Genomic DNA, 17,101 nt, shown 5'->3' with positions numbered 1-17,101 from the left:
TTTTATATCCAGGGAATTAGTTTTTCAAAGGAGAATTTTTTACCAGCCAGTTCAAGAGCTGATAGCTAGACTCTGCCCCGTCTTCTGTGCTTTTACTTCCTTAGTAAAGGAGTCTATTTGCAGAAAAAAAATGTTGAGTCAAACAGCCTGAAGTGGTTTATTTGCTTAGACACCTGTGAAAGATTTAAAATGAAAAATAATTTGGCTCATGTCTTAGTTAATGCTGTTGATTCTCCTGGATTCTTACGTTGATAATGCCATATTTGAGTATACAAGGAAGACTTCATTTTGGGGATGGGATTCAACTGACATCTTCAGCTCTGCAAAACTTAGGCATCTAATCTGGACTTCTCGAGTCCGTATAGTCAATGGAGGGAGACACATCCTATGTAGTGCTAGTGGCCTGGCTGTTTCTAAATGTTGTGATCACTTGGAGTGAGCAGCACAGAGCAGCTGTGTAGCTTAGATGATCTGAATCTTGCCCTCAAAGATGTGTAGGTCTGATGGAAAAAGATTTGCCCCCAAAGAGAACAAGAAGAGGCAATTCAAAGCATATTTCATGGGTATCAGAAAGAAAGTACAGAAATGGGTCACTTCTACCCTGTGCCTCAGGGAAGCTGTAGTTAGAGGTGCACCACTGTGCACTGTCCTTAGGTAAATGTCACCAGAAGATGGCCGCTGAAGGTAAAAGAAAAACAAGTTTTCTGAACATCAGCTGAAGCTCATCGAATTGCTTTTTGCTGCTTCCTTCTTTCAGATTCCTCCAGGCTTTGAACTCCTCTGGAGAGGGAGCCTATGTGGCAGATGCTTCAACACTGCCACTGGAACAGTTCGCAGTGTGATAGATACAGCACATACGATGAGTCAAACAGATGCACATGACAAGAAGAACTCTTGTCTCAGCTGTGTACACAAGTTGTAGTGGAATACATGAAGAGAAGCCATATGTAAAAAGATCTTACAGTTGTTCAGATGAGCAGTTTTCTCTAATACTTCCATCACCTCCAGAAAGATTTAAACTATTTGGGATTTGCATTGCCTTCCCCTGTCCCACCCCCCCCCCCCCCCCCTTTCTGTAAACATGAAATAGACCTTGAATAGATAAGATTATCATTTTGTAGGAAGAGAACAAATTCTTTCTCTAGGGACAGACCAACTGGTAATGCTACTTTACCTTCACCTGTCTGCCTGCAATGAAGAGGTACAGATACATACTGTAGTCAGATTTATTTTTTTCTGTCAGTTAGGTGTTGAACACAACTAAATTCACTCTGTTGTGAGGAGCTTTTTGGAAGACATGAAGGTAGATGAATTCCCTAACTGTATTAATTTTGGGGGACGTAAACTTGGGGGATAAATGAAACCCATCAGCTGAAACCTGCTGAGATGATATGACAAAAGTGGAGATTTCACTCTGAAGTTAGCTTCCATTTGGGGAAGCTAAGCCTGAGGACAGACATTGTCAAATGAATAGATCCCAGCTATGGGAAATTGTATTAAAAGTCTTGAGGTCAGCTGGTAGTTGAAGGGAACACCTGGAAAGCAAGCCAGATTTCCAGTAAGGAATGATATTTTTACTACCCACATCTGTCTCAAAATATCATTGCTGTTCTGTAAAAATTTGCATTTGGTAAAATTAAAATACTTTTTTGCTTTCACCTTAGTATTTGTAGTGAGTTCAAACTAATTATAATACCTTGATAACATCAGAAAATTTGGGAGATAAACTTTCTGCTGCAAAATTTTTTTTCCAAACGAAAAAAATTTCAGCACCAATATCATCACAATTAAAATAACCCATGATGAATCCACATTTAAAAAGCATGTTAAAACTAGCAACCCTGGGGCATGTTTTTCATCACCAGGAAAAAAAAAGGGACATCATGATAATAGTGACAATAATATGTCCTTCTGTGACTGTGGTTTTCTGTTTAAATGAGACCACTTTCCTGGAACATTTGGAGATCTAACTCCAAAACAGATTTCCAGCACACAAGCTTAAAAAAGTGAATAGGCAATAGTCCTTCACAGTTACCAACAATAAATGATGTCTGGCCAGCCAACTAAAAAAGGAAGGTACTTAGCCACATAGTGTGTAATTAAATCAGAGAATCTCTGTCCCAGGATGTTGTGGGAGTCGACAGTGTATCTTCGTTCAAAGAATGGCTAGACAAAATCATGGAGTAATTCATCAAGGACTCTTGATAAAGTTACACCATAGCTCTGCTTTCTATAAATTGCCAGAAACTGGGGGACTGTACCCAAGGAAGAGAAGGGAGAAAGTGTAGCTGTGTATTTTTATTCCAAGTCCCTGCGGGCTAACCTTAGAGAGTGGTTGCTTAGAGAGCGGAGCTTCTTGAGTGGAGACATTTCTCCATTTGAAATTCTTCTCCGTGATACTAGACTGGATATTTCTGAACCATTTTCTTCTTAGAAAAAGAAAAAAAAGATTGCTGGGCACTCAAATGAATGTAAACCAGCTGTAACCTAACGATCACTCACACTTGTGCATTCACTTCAAGGCGTGTGTACTGTGGATCCACAATGTCCTGCTTTGCAGCAGTCCCTCAGAACTAGGAAGTGAGAGCCAGAAGTTAGAGCAGAAATGTTTTGAAGTTTTATGGGCTTCCGCACTGGGACAAAAAGATAGAAATTTTTTCTTCTTAATTTCATACAGTATGAAGAGCTCAATCTTATATATTATTTCCTGTTATTTCTTTGGAGGAAAATACCGGTGTGATTTTTTTCTTTTTCTCCCTCTAATCTGTCATCCTCCTCTCATTTTTTCGTAACATTTTTTAGTTTACCTCATATTTGCACAGCTCTCTCATCCAGTATTTTTCACATCTTTTTCCCATTGATTTCCATATTATTGTCTCTACTTTGTATTCCACTTCAAGCCTTTTTCTTCTTTGCACTGCATTTCTTTATTTTCACTTCATTGGAGTCATATTAATCATGCTACAACAATGACAAAGTGGACTTTGTAATTTTATTATTCCTGGTTTTTCTTCTGATAGCCACAGAATAACTTTAGAAAACAAAGTGAATCTGTTTGCAAGTATTTTGGAAAGGAGTCCTTCTTGTTCTAGGGGATTTTGACAGGTGAAGTGCATTCTGTGTTTTAAACCAATCAGAGACGTAGTGTTTGAGGTTTTTTTCCTGTTTGCATCTTACATTTTCTTACTATAAATTCAAGTGACTATTAAAATCATTCATTCTAAAAAAACCTGCAGAACTGTAACAATGATGCATGTGAGAAACCACTTGTCAGAAGTCAGCATTACTTTCAAACACTTTAATGGCAACTATAGTTCACATTTCATAACCCTGTTATGATTGAAGAGAAACAAACAAAAAATAGGATTGGGGGGGGGCTATGTCAATACTCATTTGAACTGCATCCAATCTAATTAGGCCATAATCTGTCACCTTTGTTCAAAGTTTCTTTTTTTCCACGTATTCATAGCATTGCGAAGCGCAACATCAAGAGAAGCAAAAACTTTTTTTGGTGGCCCTCCGGAGAGAGCAGTTCTTTCTGTTGCTGCATCCTGGGTTGCCACCCAGTGGAGAAGACTGTAAATTCTCGTTGTCGCAGGCCCAAAAAGAGAAGCCTTGTTACTCACCGACCTTATTCTGCAAGGAAATACCCGTGGGTGGTCTTTTCTGAAAATGCTGCTTGCTTTTGTTGTTTTCCATTGCTTTAATTTAGATTTAGAAGGTGAACTAGCAATAGCACGGAATCCTCAGGTAAAGAAAGGCCTCTGGAGTTTGCCTCTTTTCTCTAGATATTTACTGGGTTTGACATGCCATATAACAGCCTAATAAAACAATGCAGCTCTATCTATATTAATATAAAAACTGATTAATATGGCAGTGGATCAGAGCTGTGATTTGCAACAGTGTCTTGTACTCTACAAAAAGGTTACATTATTCTTAACTTCTTGTAAATTATGCCATGTGATATTACAGTCTCTTCTAACACAAACTTCATTTGGCCTTAGCTATGTTTAAACAAGCAACTCACAGCTTTGAGGAAAAAAAAAACCCAAACCACCCAAAACTAGTTTCCAGTACATATTACTGAATTATCTGACTCATTCTGCACTTATTTCATCTAAATGTTTGAAATTGCTGTACAAAGGTAATGCAGGCAAGTGTTGGCAGCCACTAGTTTTTAAGTGGTGTGTCATGAGGAAATACTTGGAGTATTTAAGGGAAGGAGGACACTGGAGAAGGGTGAATAAGAGTGCAGAAAAAAGCAAGGGCACTGATCTCTCTACGGAACAGAGAAATGGAAGGCAGTGACCAGTAACTTCCATATCAGAAGCAATTCCTGAGTAGCCATCATTCTGCCCTGCTCCACGAGCCCAAGGGTGTCCAGAGCAGACCAAACACAAATGGAAGAAGATAGTGGCTAAATCCTCTTTCCTTTGGAAGTCTGTAGTAGGCCATTGCCATGATGAAAGCCAAATTACAAAGCACAATCTCAAGGATTGCTTGCTTTCTTTAGGAAGATTAAAAGCAACAGAAACTCAAAATATTTTCAAATTTTCCCTCACATTTTCAGCTGAAAAGAAGCCTCCTTATCTAGTCTATTACCTGTATTTTCATTTTTCAAATTCTTCCCCCAAGCCTTTGTCAGGAGAGAAGAAGAGAAGAGGGCAAGGCCAATTCTGCCTGTAATAACTCATGTAGTTTTCCAAACTTGTCATGAGAGGTTCTGCTTCTTTAAAGTCCTCTTCACATTAGCATACCTCTTACTGATGGACCCAAGTTGTAGCAGATAAGGTAGAAACCTTGAAGGATATAAGCCCTGTTGCCTCAGTACTTTTCTGATTGTTCGCAGTGTGAACCAAACAAATGCATACTGCTATTTATCCTTTTCACAGTAAAAACACGCATGAACTGCTGCAGTTCAGGATTCCAAAGGGAAAAAAAGATAATATTTTTTTATACTATTTTTTCACCTTGCGTGTAGAACTTCTGTTGTTACTCAGGGCTCAGAAACAGAGAAAAGCCTGGGTTGGGAAGGGACCTCTGGAATTACTGGTCCAAACTTCAGTAAGAAGTCAGGGCCATAGATTAGGTTATTCAGAAATCTGTCAAGCTGAGTCTTTTAAGATTTCCAGTGACAGAAATTTTACCAGTGTTCTGGGCAACCTCTTCCAGTGTTTAATTATCACAGGGTGCATATTTTTTTCGTATAGCCAGACAGCATTTCCCCTGAGCAACTTGTACAGGTTGCCTCTTGTTCTCTCACTGTATCTCTTGTGAAAAGAGCATCCCCTCCTTCTCTGTACCTATGTTTTAGGTGCTTTAGGAAGGGTGTGGTGAGATCCCCCCTAAGCCTGGTCTTTCCCAGGCTGAACACGGTTCATTCAGCCTTTCTTCATACGTCAGGTTCTCCAGCTCTCTAAACATCTTGGTGGCATGTTAATGGATTCACTTTGCTTTTCAGGCCTGTAAAGGCCCATGTGTTGCCATGACATTTGCAATTATGGGTTTGGTTTGTGTTTTCTTTTTTTTCCTTCAATCTGTCTTGAGCGTAATTTGGGAAAGGTAACAAAAACACACTCTGAAATCCACTCCTCACCTTTAATATGACCTCTGTCACACTTTGGACATAGATCTGTGTATTTTTCTAAGACCAGTCATTATATTAATCTGTTTTAATAATTGCCAGAACTACTTACATCCTTATTCAGCCTTCAGACTATTTTTATTCATATATATTCTTTAAGATTGCAATACAGCATAAAGTTGTGGGATTTGGGCTTATTTTTTTTGTTTTGTTTTTCCTCTGTATGCTTATAATCATAGCTGTGTAAATGATGGCCAGATATTATTAATGTTTGATATACAAATGTATATAGCAAATGATTAGTAGGATGCAACTGAGAAATTAAACAGTCAACAGCTAAGATGTGGGAGACTTCTCAGAGAAGAAAAAAAATCCCACCCATTTTAAATCCTTAGTATACGTGCAGAAACTGGAGAGGAAATCTTTCCTCCTGAATTGTGGATGTGTTACTGACCTGCTTTCTACTTGAAGAAGCAGATACAGATGCATCTACATTAGCATTTTAATTTGGATCAGCAGTGTGCTTTTGACACAAATCTCTCAGTCATCTCCAGTTACCTCAGTTCATGTTATGAAGCAGTCTTGGGGCAAATAAACAGGATTCCTTTCAGATGAAGCTCAATGGTAAGGTGTGCCTGAAGATTGCACCTAACATACCCTAACTACTAATGGGCATTCAGTCTCTTGGGATTAGAGTAGGTCTAATTAAGTATTCTCTCCCCTCCAAATATCTATATTGTAGATATTGGGCCCTAAGCACCAAGTTTTTACAGAAACAAATTTCTGTAAATTTGTGGTTACAGAATTTAACTACCTGCTGATGTTGGACATAACTTGGCTTGTTATGGCTCACCATAGGGAACTGTGCATGTGTGTGGGAGGAAGGGAGGCTGTTAGGAAAACCAGCGTACAAAACCTGGCAAACCCAGGCACATGAGGGCAATTGTCTGGATTTCCTTAAAAAAAAAGAAAGGGAGGGGGAATGTATGTCCTAAATATATTTGTATTCAGAATATTTCCTGTTATTCTAAGACTCATTATTTAAATGGATTATATATAACAATTAACATCCTTTTTTAAAAAGAATCTTATTGATACTCGTATTGAAAAGGGAATTGTTAAATTACATGCTTGATATAAAGGCTTGTGATTGTTTAAAATAATTATGTTTATAGCAACACAAACCTTTTAATGAGGCATGATGAACTGGGACATCTACTTCAATGGAGGAAAATAAAGTGAAACACTTTTCCTCCAAATAGAATACATGATCTGTTGTTTCAGTGGGACAATCATCATGTACAAGCCACTGTACTGGGACGTTTTTCAGCCTTAATTGCCCTGTCAGTTACAATTAGAGGTGTTAATGTAACTGTGAAATGCTACAAATTACTTGTGGCTTTTGCTCCTTGGCATTCTCAGCCTGTCTTGCACAAAAAGATATCAGAATGACTGAGATTTCTTGCTGAGTCTGTTATTAAGGTTTGCTTGTTATACTCCCTGGGTACAGTTATTCACTCAGTGTGGATTCAGTATTATGGGTGTAAAGATGCCTGCAGCAGAATGGTTTAATCCTTTAAAGTAAGGGGGAAAGTCTTCATGTATTAGGCATTTTTTTCTGAAATAGCTTTGGCTATAATAACAATTTGTATAGCTGTACTGGTTAAAAAAATTGCTGTTTTTACCAAAGTTATTAGTATGAAAACCTATGATTTTCACAATATTATGGGTGCTTACTGATCTATAGTTATTTGTCATTGTTTTTTCTAATAAAGGAGTTAATGTTTTTCAAAATCCTGCCACTGTGGTGATCTAAAACAAAGGGATCGTCTTAGCAGAATGACAGAGGAATTTTTGACTGTTGGAGGAAACATGAACTTGAAAGTGGGGCACTGAGGATACTGATTTGCTAGTCCTTTCATTTCAGTGAGCAGTATCAAAAGGTTACCTGGTCCAACACTAATAAATAAAGCAAAGGAGGCAAATTGAATGAATGAATGAACGCTATGATACTATACTCCGTGATAGAGAAAAAGATGAAATGCGGGAGATTCACAGAAGGGTAGCCAAACGCTCCGAGCTGTGCAATAGGTTAGATTTGATTTTCTTCCACTACTGAAAAGCTACGAAGTGTAGTCATTCAGTGGACTAATGGACTTACTTTGTATTGTTTTGAAACAGCTGCTCTGCATTTTTGCAGTCTTAGAGATTGCATTGCTTTTTTGAAAGGGCAAATGTCTCTGACAGTGGATTAAACTCCCTAGTGTTTGCTTCAGAGCTGGAAAAAAACTCAGACTGTGGGATGGTTTTACCCCGTTGCCTGAAATCTTGGAACACTGAGTAAATTGTACACAGTGAGGGGCCCTTCAGTATAATCACCAAGTGATGGATGACTAGGTGAAGTGACAGATCACCTGTTTGTTCAATTTTTAAGTATATATACTGCTTAGTGAAGCAATCTAAAGTATCAGTCATCATTGTTGGTTGTTTCTTTGGATTAACAACCGATTACTGAAACCCCTTATTTCTAAGGGAACATTTTAAATGGTATTCATCCAGATGAAGTAGTTTCTCCTTAATATCTTTTTGTTCTGTTATTTGTGCAGTACAAGTATCCTGCTAAAATAAATGTAAATTTAATGACTGTAAAGCCTGAGTGTTAAGATCTTTTCTTTCAGCCTATGCTTAGAAGGGGAGATGTCAGGATTTAAAAATATTTTGAAAATAGGAAAAAAGAAATGAATCATTAGCCTTCAAAGACATGAACGGTTTTCAAAGCAGCTTTTGTTTGTAAACTTTGAAGGCAAGCACGTGTTTGTATGTTAGGGAAGTTTTTATCTTACATAACTTTTCTTATCTCAGCCAAACAAGTGAGCAATTGCTAAAATTGTGTAATTGTTAGGAATTGTAAAGACAAAATTGTTTACAATTATTTAAGCTATGAGAAGTAATGATCCTTTTGTAAAATTAGTAACTACTAAGACTTTATTTTTTGCATAATGACAAGTATACATTATTTTAGAGATGGCGTGGCACTGAGTTACGTACCTATGTTCTTTGTGTGCCTGCTGACACACCTGAGGTAGGAAAAAAAAATTCTGTAAACTGAAAGCATTAATATATTCACCAAGTAGACTAAAAAGATTGTATCACTGGTGTGTGACATAGTATATAAACAAAATCTAACATGATGCTTACCAACAAAAACCTTATTAGATGTATATGTTGTTCCCATATATGTGTGTTTGAGTGTGTGTGTGTCAACTTAGCATAGTATTAAAGACCAAGTAGCAAATTTGTCTGACCTACAATATGTAGGAATTAAAATTGCCTAACATTGTAACTTTTTATATCATAACAGTTTGATTTTCAGTATTTCTTAACTACAGAAAGTGTTTTGAGGGCTAGACTGCAACACTAACAGTATTGCCATAAATTTACTTTATGAAATATTTTTCTTGCTGAAGGGAAGGCTTGCTGGCTTATGGGAGAAAAAGAAAGCAGAACCTTTTTCTGTTCTAAAATGTCTTGGGGATGAAGCTTTCATGTTTGCTACTCTAGGACATTACATCTCTAGTCTAGTCAGAGAAGTGGACTTACGAGTCTAAAAAAGCTACATTTTAATATTGCCACAACATGGTTACTTATGTGCTTCAGTTCCTGGTCTGCAAACACTGGGAATATCAGAGCATGGTTTTAGCCTATGCTTTAGGCATCTGACTTTGGGCTTTTCCCTAAGCTAATCTTCTTAGTCTTCCTAAATTGCAAATAGAACTGGACAGACTCTGCAGGAAGGTGATTGGGAAGCTCTGAGTTAAGCTTCTTCTCTAAGCAGCTCTTTTGAAGAAGCACCTACCTTTCTCCCATGATAACATAGGAAGCCTTGCTCAAATCCTTCCGATTCATCTTTCTTGCAGGCTTCCTTTCCCTTGACTTGTCATCTGCTTAAACTCAGACCATGAAAAGGCATTTTGGAAGGTAAATGCAGTCAGAGGAATACTGCTGAAATCAAAGGGAACTGCTTATGTGTGTAAGCACACACAAAAAAAGTTCTTGCAAAGCTGGGGTGTTAGATAATGAAGCCTTTGAGGAAGAAGCTCTCTGTTTGGCAGAGTTATTTGTTAAATAAATAGTAACCAGCAGGCTCTACTTTTGCAATCAATAACTGTAGTATTTCTTTTCATGTTCGTGTTTAGATAAAAATGTGTTTATGCTGAAGCTCTTGCAAAGATTGACTGAAACTTTAAAAGCCACATAGTCACTCAAATATTTCACAGGTGCTTTTCACCAGAGGATGACAGTTTTACTTTTGTGTAAAGGGTCTTATGATAAACCAAGAAAGAACTATGCTACTGTATTTCATAGATACAGCTGTATTTGTACATAATATTCAACTACATTGCCACATCAAGGTGCATATACATAAAGACATTATTTCTGTTTATTTAACACTACTGTTTCAGGTACTGAGCAGTTACGCTTGACCCGTTTCTGATCTCTAGAGCAGAAGGTGATTAACTGCAGCTTTTGCTCCACTTCTTGCTTGTAGGTATCTAGAAGAAGGCTATAAAAAGGCTTATTCGAGGGAAAGAAAGAAGGTCAGGCACTCAATCAGACTGTAAGAGCTGGGATTACTGTCAAACTGGAAAATCTTTTCTATAAAATTTTTTTTTTCTGTTACAGTTTTTTCTATTATATAAAATTAGCATAGGTTCTATGCCTTTTTTTTTTTTTTCTCTTTTGAATCTGTAATTCAACTATTAACCTGCTGACAGAAAGAGCAGGTTAAGCTGTGGAAGACTAATGGCACCCTGAAACCGTATGGCCTACCCAGTAGTTGGGTTGCATGTTGACAGAAGAGATCAGAAAGAAAATCTAAGTCATAGTGAAATAGGAAATTTATTGGGACCTCTACTGCAACGCATATTCATTTCTCAAAGGTATCACATCTATGTAGATCAGTTAACAACTGTTGGTCACAGTGCTAATCAAATAGATAATATGGAATAGGAAGGTCTTTAGTCCTAATTATTACACTGTGAGCCATCCTTTCTTTAATCCTGCCTTACCTCTCTCTTCAGATGGGAATTTCATAGCTGATGTCTTCTTACATTAGTTTGCAAATGCTACATTCTTCACACATAAGGTGCATCTCCCAAACATCAGGCTTTATCTGATGTAGCTACTTTTTTTTTTCCCAGCATTTTTACATCTTCACATTGTCCACACTTTGGGTATTTGTGTAGGATCCCTAATGGCTCATGGAGTGGAGAACAACACTAAAATTTTTAAATGATCTTGGCATACTGGAGAAAATATCTGGAAAAAAAGAATGAAATTTGACAGGGGAAAGTCCAATGAACTACAGGTAGACAGAAATAAGTGCCGTGCACTTAGTGGGTGAACTGATTAGGTAGTAGCTCTCCAACAAAAGGTAAATAAGTCATGCTAGATCACAGTCAGAATATATTCCAAGAGAAACATGCTGTTGGGAAAGTGTCAAGCATGTATTGCAGTATGCCAAAGGGTCATGTATTTTCAACTCTATTCAGCATTAAGAAAGGTTCAGTCAGAACAGTGTGGCCAGCCAGGGTAAGCAGGGCATGAAAAGAGCAAGTTCCTACTGAGATCCGTAAGATGTGGTGTTCACACAACAATGTCAGGTTGTGGCAAGCTCGCAGAGTTCTGGGTCTGTTTAGTAGTTAGCTCTTTTGTGTCATTTTCTTATGATGTTGGCACCATAGATACTGACAAGTGAAGTTGCTATAAGGAAAACGGAGGAGGATTACTGTGGGAAAGATACAGAAAGAAGTAACACTGGTTAAGTAGGAGATAAATAATGATAGTTATGTCTGAGAAAAAAGTGGCGATTTATGGAGGCTTCACATATCTTAGTTCCATGTAATTTATTCTGGCAGCAGTCCATTTACTCCACAGTAAATTAAGTATCTCTATAATAGAATTAATAGGTATAATGGCACTCTCTCTATGTAAAGGCAGACGTCTTCTCAAAGTTCTCTGATATGCAAAACATTAAAGGTGGAAATTGCTGTATTTTGGTATTCAGTTGTTATTCCACAGGCATTTGCAGAGGTCAGAAAAGTCTTTATCTGATTTAGGATAAAAATCATTGTTATTTCTTCACATTTTCTTTGCAAAAGAAAAAGCCAGCAGGAATCCTGCACTGTCAGCGATTCTTGGGGAACAGAACAAGAAGTCCTTTGGAGTCAGCCACGACTCAGGGATTTTACAGGTATATAGCAGGTGAGTACCCTGGGGTCATCACACAGTCATCGGACAGTTGAAGGGGCCTCTGGAGAACACCTAGTCCAGTCCTCTGCTCAGAGCAGGCTCACCTAGAGCTGGTTGTTCAGGGCTGTGTTTTGTCCAGTTTTTAATATCTCCAAGGATGGAGACTCCACAACCTCTCTGGGCAGCATGCCTTCAGATATTTATATACACTCCTCCCAGTTCTATCAGCAGACTTCTTAGGGGTGCATTCTGCCTCATTGTTATGAACATTAATAAGGTCGTTAAACCGTATGGGTCCCAGCTTTGACCCCTGGATGTGCACCACTAGTGACTGCTCTCCTCCTGGACTTCCTGCCACTGATGACAACCCTTTGAGCCAGTTCAGACAGTTTTCAATTCACCTGACTTACCTAGCCAATACCTCTTCAGTTTATCAGTGAGAATGCTACACGAGACAGTGTCAAAAACCTTGCTAAAGTAGGGATGAACAGAATCCACTGCTTTCCCCTCATCCACTAAGCCAGTCATCCTATCATAGAAGGCTAATGGACTTCTGTGTATGTCCGTTTTGTTTAAATGTTCCCTAATCTGGTCCTTCTCCGCTGAGGGTAAGTCTTCCTTGCTTCCTTGCTAGATTTTTCCATGGGCCTCAAGGATCTGGGATTGCAGAACGCCAGTTTTACCAGTAAAGATCAAGGTGAAGATGGCATTGAGTACTTCGACTTTTTGCATGTCCTTTGTTACCAGGTCTCCCATCCCACTCAGCAGCAGTCCCACATTTTCCCTAGGCTTTCTTTTGCTTCTGATACACCTGTAGAAGCTTTTCTTATTGCCCTTCGTGACTCTCCACATTCAACTCCAGGTGGGTTTTGACTCTTACCCCCATCCCTGCACCCCTTCTCTGTATTCGTCCTTGGTGACGTGACCCTGCTTCCACCTTCTATAGACTTTCTTTTCGTGTTTGATTGCAGTCACGTGCTCCTTGTTCATCCATGTAGGCCTCCTGCCACCTCTGCTTGATTTCCTGAACAAGGAGATGGACTGTTCTTGAGCTTGGAGGAGGTGATCCTTGAAAATCAACCAGCTTTTCTGGACCTGTCCTTTCCCCGGAACTGTCTCCCATGACAATCGTCCAAGCAGATCTGTGAACAGGCCAAGGTCTGCTCTCTCTTCGTTTCTCCCAAGTTAAACAGAGCTCTGGAGATTAACAGAAAGTATGTTTTAAGCTACTTTGTGATCTTTCAGGTGCTATACATGGGAGCTGAGCTTCAGACATTGCTACACAGCTTGCAGGATGTTGAGTCTGTGTCCTGTTTCTTCTTGTGCCACAATCAACCCCACTTTTGAATTGCGGTTATATACCTCATGTCCATTCCTGGTTTTGAACAGTGTGTCCATACAGAAGCAACCATCTTCCCGTAGTCAGTGTGTTGCTCTGCTAAACTAATGAAGCTCTCTAAGGATATACCTTCACTGCTCAAAGGAGTGCAAAGCAGAAGGTTCCCAAGCTTGTGCCTAGTCAAGCTGGCATGTCCACCCTGCACTGTATGGAGACACCAATCCCTGGCAGAAATATAGCTTAATATAGCATTTCTTAAATTAAGTCATGCCTACCAATGTTCTTTTCGCTGTTGCATATGAAGATCATATTGTCATGGCTGCAGTATTTGGTAGCTTCCTGTGACTGTGTGACCTAAAAGAATTCCTGTTAAGTACATGAACCTAATCTTGGGAAAAATACAAATAGCATGAAGTGTAATGGTACAGAGCCCCATTACTCAATTTCTGACTCCTACTCTGCTGATATTAATCACCTGTGACAATCTCTGGTAGAAACATCTGACACACAATGCAGGCAAATTGGGTAGAATAAAATTAATGTTTACATTTCCATTATGAAATTGTATTCATGTGGCATAAGCTGATTGAGATTATCTAAAATATACCTGTTTGGCTTTCTGTCAAAACAATTTTAGAGCGCTTTAAAGATTTTTCTTTGTGTTGTAGATTAAATATCCATTCCAGGACTCCAATACCATTAATTTCTCACAAGCTGTTTAATTACAATGCACATTAGTTTCACAAGAAGAGTAATTACTTTTTATTGTATTAATACACTTGTCATATGTAAAATCAAGATTTGAGTTTTTTTCTAAAAGCATAACCTCTATATTTTCTAAGCTGCAAAGGAGACTTGGAAGTGATTAAAGTGATAAAAGATCCACAAGTTAGGATTTTTTTCCTTAGGAAGATCAAACTCTTTCTGTTAAAATCCTATTCTAATTGCTCTTGCTGTCACAGAAAGCAACATGAGTTTTTCTCAGCACCTTTACTAGTAGTTAGATGACATCCATATGATTAATTTGACTTTTGGAATTACTGTTCGTGGTAAAAATATTAAAAGACGAAGCATCTTTGAAGGCAGATGAAATAAACACAAAAATTATGGAATCTAAATGTCAGTCTCCTTGGGAAAGAAATGCTAAAAATACTAACTCATGTGAAGATGCAATTAAACTCTTGAAGTGGTTCTAAGTATTTTCTATGTGGTTGCAGGGAGTGAGATTCACAGAGTAGTAAAATATTACCTGAAAAATTGCTAGCAGTGGGAAATCATGCCCAAATCACATGCTTGAGAATATTAATATTGAAGTTGGTGATCTGTCAATCTGTGGGGCAACAGCTTTTATTTAAAACATTCTGTCTGAGATACTAAAATGTGCTCAAAAGATTCCGATTAAAATATTTGTTTGTCTGAAATCTTTAGGTTTTGAAAATTTCAAGCTCCTTTGTTTACTCTGTATCTTTATGAATTTAAGATCTTTTTGTGCTGAATTGCAGTACATTGCATTTTGTATTTTGCTATTATTATTTAAGTTTTCAGCTATAGGTTTGCTTCATTCTAGAAGGAAATACCAATCACTAATTACAGAAGCCAGCCAAGCAAACATTAAGTCATAAAACCTTGTTCTTAAACTCATTTTCTCTATCTTCTTCCCATTCCTCTTGCCTACTGAATCTATCCCTTTACCTAGAGAAAAATAAATTTTCATAGGTACTAATATTTCCTGACCATTTTCCCCAAAATGCTAATCAAATCATGAAGTGCGGACAAGAAAAAATTAAAATGATATCAAATACCTGCAAATTATCAACCTGTACAATGTACTTGTATTCAGGTGTATATGAACATTGGGAAAGTGTATAAAACTGTTGTGAAACAGTTGCCTGTTTATAGCTGAAATAGCCAAGGATGTAAATTTAATTATTTATGCATAAAAGCAATTATTTATGCATTTATACCTGTATGTAAATTATTTACATATTATTTATGGTTAAGCTTGTAACTCTCAAACATGCAGAATGGGGACCTATACTGGGTTCCATAAATTATTAGATTAGATGTGGTTTAAATCCATCAATCAAACAAATAGGTTAATAAAAATGCCTCCCAGATTCACTTGTAAATATCAGCTGTTTCCTACCTCCCTGACAATACCATAAACCCCCAATGCAGCTACTGATGTTGTGCAGCAGTCACACAGCTGCAAAGCTATGTTATATCAATCGGCAATAATTCAGGCTCAAGTCACTGAAGTTTTTTGGACGTGGCATCACGTAACTTTGTCTAAATTATGTTTACACGTACAACCTTTAATTACGCTTACAGAAACCTCCATAACTCTGCTGAATATCTTACCAGACACTATTTGTTTTGGAAAAGTTTGGTACAAAACAACCTGTTCCAAATAGCCTGAGGAGAACCAGAAAGCATATATAAGGTCCAGCACGCCTGGTTGGCTGCCAAAATCCTGGGAGTAGGGTGATGTGTACAACACGATGCCATGGCCTGATGAAATTCCAGGCCAGTTAAAGCAGTCCAGCACCTGCGGATCTGATCGGTGGGTCAGCTGTGGTCAAGCTTAGCTTCAGTTACTGGATGGAAATGTGCAGTGGAAAAAGGGACCATCTGAGTTGGAGCAGAACACAGGTTGTACGGGAAAATTACAGAGTGGGACTCAGAGCAAAGACAGAACTGGAGACTATGGTCATGTTGCAGCGGGCAGGAAAAAGAGCACATACGTAGATTTTCACTACTGCTCAGGTAGGGGTACAAAAGATGAAAGATACCGTAAGACAAATTATTAAAAGGAAAGATGGACCAACTGTATGGAATGGGGAAAGAAGAGGAAATTAATTTGAAAAAGGCCCAGAAAGTCAGCCTCTGTGCTGAAGACCATTGTAGAGTGGCAGCAATACTTTAGATCAGTTTAGTTTCCTAAATACAGCATCCTTTCATGGTTTTAACTAGCCTGCTGCATGTGAAACAAGGGGCCACATCCGTATTTTTAAAACTACAGAAGACTCTGAGAAATTAAGTCAACTTGCCAACATCTTGCAGAGTTATGCATACATAAACTATATATCATTGCTTCCCAGGGAGTATCAGAGAAAAAAGAAATGCAGAAAATGTAGAGGCCATTGAGCAAATTTCGTGACTGAACAGTCAGTGATGCCTACAACGTACAGCCAACCAAATAATTACACTTTTCCTTAAATATTTGTGTGAGATAATATTTCGTAACGACTATTTTATTTCTTCCTGTACTCGGACAAAGATTCCTAAAAAGTAGGAACAAATGTCCTGGTATATATTTAAGCATTCATTTCGTACATTAACTCTTTTATATTAGCCAGGTCAGTGAAAGCAGAATTGTGCATTACCTTGAAAAATGAGGGACTTCGTTTCCTTACTGACTTCAGTCCTGTTAATGTTTTTATCAGGCTGCATCTTTCAGAAGTAGCCTTTTGACAGTCATCTCAGCATTTTAAGTGCCTATCTGTTTTGCTTGGTAGCATTCATTTTTGCCCTAGAACTTCGTGAATCATTGAAGATGACCATTCAATCAGCTTTTAAAAACATATATTGTCAGAAGTTTTTAAGAACATAAATAGTTAGTGATTCTGACTGTTCTACCTAAATGCAGCAAGACACCTTCCGTACAGTAATTTAAAATGCGATGGATTAATATACTTCTGTGGATTTGCAGAGATTGGTTCTTTCAAAAGGTGTGGAACATCTAATTCTTTCCACAGTACATTCAATTTTTGTGTGTCTGTCTTTTCTGGGTGTTCTGTCCTAAGCATAAATTTTTGAGTTTTATGAAAATCATAACTTCTTTTTTTCCGTGTGTTATTATTTTTTACTTGTAACCTGAAAGGCACTACCATGTGAATATTAATTCTTGTAATACACTACACGTG

General features: G+C 38.0%; 1 protein-coding gene and 1 long non-coding RNA gene across 2 annotated transcripts in view; both read left to right on the top strand.

Annotated features, from left to right (window-relative positions):
- GPC5 (glypican 5) overlaps window positions 1–17,101 on the top strand; it is an 827,733-nt gene that overhangs the window by 196,535 nt on the left and 614,097 nt on the right.
- Window positions 11,690–14,987, top strand: LOC115350665. The gene is made up of 3 exons (XR_003926553.1): window positions 11,690–11,848; window positions 12,471–12,698; window positions 12,808–14,987. It is a non-coding gene; the product is annotated as an uncharacterized LOC115350665 (long non-coding RNA).

Source organism: Aquila chrysaetos, chromosome 14 (assembly GCF_900496995.4).
Source record: "Aquila chrysaetos chrysaetos chromosome 14, bAquChr1.4, whole genome shotgun sequence".
NCBI lineage: Eukaryota > Metazoa > Chordata > Aves > Accipitriformes > Accipitridae > Aquila > Aquila chrysaetos.
The sequence above is the reverse complement of the archived record's forward strand: the minus strand, read 5'-3'. Positions and strand labels throughout refer to the sequence as shown.